At 32.4% G+C, this 5597-nt stretch overlaps 1 long non-coding RNA gene across 4 annotated transcripts; it reads left to right on the top strand.

Moving 5' to 3' along the window:
• Positions 1-1038: 1038 nt before the first annotated feature.
• Positions 1039-4465, top strand: LOC147390436 (uncharacterized). 4 transcript variants are annotated; one of them, XR_015182488.1, is made up of 3 exons: positions 1039-1732; positions 3862-4097; positions 4197-4465. It is a non-coding gene; the product is annotated as an uncharacterized LOC147390436 (long non-coding RNA). The 4 variants fall into 4 exon arrangements; XR_015182489.1 differs by having other exon boundaries at positions 3694-4097; positions 4264-4465; XR_015182491.1 differs by lacking the exon at positions 1039-1732 and adding an exon at positions 1804-3175 and having other exon boundaries at positions 4264-4465.
• Positions 4466-5597: the final 1132 nt, after the last annotated feature.

Below are 5597 nucleotides of genomic sequence, written 5' to 3'. Positions count from 1 at the left end.
AAAACAAAGAATGCAAATGCAGATATTGATAAAGTTCACCCTTTTTTGGGACTAATTCCTAAAAGGCAATTGAACTTCTTCACTAATTCAAGAAAAACTTACAAAGAGATTCATCATTTTTTTTCTCTCTCTCTCTCTCTCTCTCTCCAAAATTTGTTCTCTCTCTACTTGAAAATCCTAAGTCAAAGTTATATGTTTATACTTCAAACGATGCATAATTACCCTTAGAAACACAAAAATTCTCATTCTGTCCCAAACAATCTATGTACTATGATCACAGTCACAAAATGAATACTAGAAATTATGCATAACACCACATTCCAAGGATGCCCCACACCCTTAAAAGTGTTACAAAGAACCTTATCTAATTCAGTGCATGGTAATATGTTTGCATGGAAAAAAAATAAAGTTAAAACCTTTCAACTGCGCTCCAAGTTCTGAAGCATTGTTTGTTATGTCTCCAGGGAAGCTACAAGATGCAACCACCATTTTCCCATTTGGAGACCCTAATTAATCCACCCGTACTTCCAAGCCTTGAACTTCCATTGACTTCATGAGCTTTACCCAAATATTTTAAGGGTGAGTAGTTACCAAACATGCAATGATATCATCTTATTTACAGGGATATTACACATTCCAAATTATTAATTTATAAAGTCAATAAAAAAAATGTAGGTAACTAAGTTGTATTTTTGAACAGTTAAAAAGCTACTAGCAAATATTAAATACTTATGATATTAATATAGTGAAATATCAATTTTATCCCTATTAAGTTCTTTTTTTCAAAAGATAAAAAAGTTACCAGAATAATAGAAAAGCCTTATTTGGTAAATATGTTGGAGTGTGTACTATAAGAATACTTCAAGATGATCTTATTCATGAGTTGGTAAATTTCTTATGAATATAATTGTTCGAGCAGTAGATTATGATAAAATAAAATATCAAAAGACCTTGGCAAGTAAGGATTAATCCAGAGAGACATCGTTAATCCGATAATCTTTTCACTTTAAATCCAATTCAATTTATGCAAACAATTACACTACAGGAAATTAGTTCTATCCCAACGACTTGCAGCGACGGTCACATTTAAACCCTCGTTATACCCATCTGTAGTAACAGAAAAATGTGACCTTATATATGGAAGTAAGGAAGAAGGGCTCTTCCTCTCTCTCCCTCGGCTCTCACTCTCTCCCGGCTCTCACTCTTTGATCGTGGTTGCTTACTCTGTAAATCGTCTCTTTCTCTAATATCATTTTTTTACGAAATCAAAACTCGTCCTCCTCTAAGAAACCTTTGATTTCTCTAAATTTTTTTATATTGTAAATCGATCTCTCTCCTTCGATTTGTTTAACTCTTCAATTGAAAATTGATCTCTCGTCATCTATTTCTCTTAACCTTCGATTGTAAATTGATCTCTCATCTCTGACTTCCCTAAATATCCGACTGTAAATCAATTTCTGATCTTCGATTTCTTCAAATCTTCAATTTTAAAACAATGTCTCCCATCCTCGGTTACTCACCATAGTCGATTTCAAAGTTGTGCTTCTCCTATTCTCACAAAACCCTATTTGTCTCTCACATTTGATTTGAAAGCTGGCTTCTGATCTTTGTTTCACCAGAAGAAGAAGAAAAAGGGGAGGTAGAGGGATTTCATTCTCTTTGGTTGATTTCGAGAACGACTGAAGTCAAATGGAAGATAATGATAGAAGATCTATAAAAGAATTTCAAATTTGTAAGTCCTTAAGAAGAAACATTAGTTTTCTTCAATTCCATCATGATAAACCCTATTTCTTTAGTTTTTTATTGATTCAAGTAATTTAATTTGTGGTTTTTGTTTGATTTGAAACCCTAGAATCTGTAATTTTTTCCAATTCAAGCTGTTCATTTCTTTTTCTCAATTTATTTTTGATGGATTATTAAGCTTGAGCCCTAGATATGTTATGGATTGGAGTTTAGCTTACAACAGTAAATCAATGTAAATTTACAGTCAATTAAGATTTCATATAGCATATCTTACACCCTAATCGAGCTCTAATGAAAAATATTTTTCTTATATGTTTTACAGAAATATTTAAAAATTCAATTCCATGGTTGAAATGGATAATCCTTGGGCTTTGGGAGGTAAGCTAGAGGTAGTACTAGAACTTATAACATTTGTAAACTAAATTATCCCATCTACATTTCTCTTTTGATCAAATTATATAGGCTGTGAGTAATCCTTTCGTATATCATGTTCTCTTAATTATTTTGTAAATGTTTTTTGGTGATCTTTGACTAAGCAATTCATTGTAGTAGTTAATGCTTGGTTGAATTTCTTTATGTAGGAGGATTAGTGACATAAATGGCACAAGAAATGCTTTACCACCACTAAGTAACTTGTTAAACATGACTAGCCTGTGAGTTGAATGCTTATATAGAGTACTACCAAACATTGTTGTTGAACATGTTCTTTTGGGCTGCAAACTTTTCCTTAAATGTTTTGTGATGATATGTTTTCCACGAAGATCTCAGCTTTAACAAGCTAGCAGGACAAATTCCAAGTAGCTTTGATAGTCTGTCAAAGATAGATTTCATGTAAGTGATCTGATTAGTATGCTAGTATGTAACAAAAAGTTGGCAATCAAACAGAAGTAATGAGATGGCTTACGTACCTGACTAGCAATTTGTTGATTGGACCTGTTCCTGATTGGATGTTGAAGAAAGGAGATGGAATGTGAGTTCCTCTTCCATAATGCTTAATTTTCATCTTACCCTTGCAGTTTAGTAGTGAAGGCTCAATCTCAATTATTTTAGGCAAACTAACTATAGAAATCTCATATATAAGGACTGATTTATGTCCATATTAGTACTGTGAAGGGAAGCTAACATTTTTTTCACTCGGTTTCCAGCATCTGCACCTCTTAAATTCTATAGTATGGTGTAGATTGTGTGTTTCCTTGTGCGATTTTATATTTGGTTGGTTTGGGAGCATTAAGTTTGTATCGTGTGTTTAATTGAAAATGCCCTAACCAAATCACTTGTATGATATGTAAATATGCCTTATCATGCTCATTTGTTATATTTTGGCTTCTTTCTAGTTTCTAGCTTCATTTGGTTAACTATCTTATTTTAACACAACTTTTTTCTGCACAATTTTCTTCAGAAACTTGTTTGGAAGTTCACTAGGCAACAACTTGTAAGTTACAAATATCTTTTCATCTCACTCCCTCTGTTTGTTTTTTGTTTTTTGTTTTTGCTTTGTTGGAATTGCATCATAATCATTTTAGATGATGATAAATGTTTCAGAAAAACTACTTCAATCCAGTTCTTTGCATCATAATCATAATCAGTTTTTGGTTTCAAATCAGTTTTTTTTTTCTCATTTTAATTTTAATGGATTCAAATGAAATTTATTTATAGAGCATGCTTCTTGTGGGAACAGAGAATTTTTCACTGCGGACCCTCTTTAGTCTATGACCTTTTCCAATGCTTGGTTGATTCTTTTTTTTCCCTTAGTTATTAATTATCAAACCTCATTTATGCACAAATGTCTATGATTGTTCTGAGGTGTAGATATTGTGTGGTGCATACAAGTGTATTTGTAAATTTGTAACATATGAATTGCATACAGTTGGGGTTTTATTTGAAGACACTCTTTAGATGGAGTTCGATTTGTAATTTTTTTTTTTTTTTTTTTTTTTGTGTGCAACTTAGGTATCAGACACATTATTTACATTGGTAGACTTGCAAGCAAAACATAACAGCAAGTTGCTCTATAACTTGGGCAATTTTATTAATCGAGTATTGCATTTCATTGCTAAAGATCCAGGTTAGTATGCTATGTATACTTGTAAAACGTACACTTCATTGCTCTTGTTCCAGTTTCAAAGCCAGCTGATGTGATGGAGGGTGATAGCTCAAATGGTACAATTAGTTCTAGCAACTCTGGGTTGCCCAATACAGGTCTACACTCTATTAGTTCAAGCAGCAGTATTTCTCTGCACACACCACGGCCACACGGATGTAGCACCATTGCTGCCAAAGGTCATAAAGAATCAGTATATGTGTTGGCAATGAATGATAGTAACGCTTTACTTGTTTCTGGTGGAACTGAGAAGGTATAATGTGATGCTTACGTTTAGTTTCCTATGTCCAACCTTTCTATATTTGTGTATTATTATATGTATTAGTCAAACTATAATTGTTTTTATATTCAGGTTGGCTTTGCTCGACTATAGCTTTTGGTTAGAAGAGTTGTTAATGGTTTCGAAAATCACTCTGTAGGTTGTTCGTGTTTGGGATCCAAGAACTTGTTCAAAAACTATGAAGCTAAGAGGACATACAGATAACATTAGGGCTTTGCTTCTGGATTCCACTGGTAGGTTGGTTGGATCCTTGAATGTAATATGCAGTTTATTTGATTCATTTGTTGCTTCCTCCATTTTACCTAAACTTTGCCATTTTAATATCTTTGAATTCGTAGATATGCCCTATCTCGCTGGTGAAAGTTATAAATAGAGATTCGCTAGATTAATCATCTCTAACGAATCTCTATGAAATTCCTTTTATAACAATTCATAGATATGATCCTTGACTGGTTCTGGTTCTGTTTCTGTTTCTGGTGTTAATGGTGCTGGGTTTAATGGGTTTGGTGGTTCTAATGAGTTTTTACTTAAAGAAACTAATCCTCACCTTGGCGGTGGACCAATGAACAAAGATAAAACCAGTTCGACAGAAATTATGTAAAAGAAAACACTAAAAGCAAAGACTTAAAATACTATGGAGAAGTATAGCTCAATCGGATCTACTTTCACAAGTTTTATCAATAATTTTTAGTCCTCTATTTATCTCGATCCACTAAATAAAGTTAATGTTTGTGGATCGAAAAATCAAACATTTATATTAGAAAAGAAATTAAAAGTATGTGATATATAAAGTCAAGATTATGAGATAGATATTAATTATTCTCTGTGAAACATGGTTAATCTTTAACTTATCAAATAATGAACCATCAAAACTTGATAAACAATCAATATTCACTCTGATAATATTTGCTTAAAAACGATCACAATAAAACGATTGAAATAATTATTATGAGAACAGTAAAAATATTAATAAAAATTTGCTCCGACTTCCTCAACCAATCTAACGGAGAGTTTAACCAATGGTCATCACAAGAACAATAAATAAAATAAACTTAAACATAAAAGAAGAGGGAATAGAAATGAGAGAAAAGAATTCTTCTTTATTGCTCTTGATTCTGAAATCGACAGAATTTCCTTACAATCCTCAAACTAAGAAATAAAGAAAAATATGAAAACTTAAAATTAAAATAATAGAAGAAGAGAAGTTGATCTCAGGGGAGATGAGATATCCTTTGGATTTGGTTTGGTCTCTTATTTATAGATACCAGATCAGGATTTTCTAAAGTGTCTAAGGTTCGTAAACTTTTCGTAAACAAAATAATTTCAAAACCTTACTTCAATACGAAGCTTTTGTAGTCACCAAGCTCCTGCACAAATCTCGAGGTTTGATTCACCAACATTATTGCGGTGCCCTTGTTAACCAATACGACATGGTAAAATTTTGCCCAATTTACTTGAATTTTGGTCCTTGAT

Source organism: Akebia trifoliata, chromosome 11, assembly GCF_017979445.1.
Source record: "Akebia trifoliata isolate Shusen 1 chromosome 11, ASM1797944v1, whole genome shotgun sequence".
Lineage (NCBI taxonomy): Eukaryota > Viridiplantae > Streptophyta > Magnoliopsida > Ranunculales > Lardizabalaceae > Akebia > Akebia trifoliata.
Note: the sequence above shows the minus strand (reverse complement) of the source record. Positions and strands in the feature narration are given on the sequence as shown.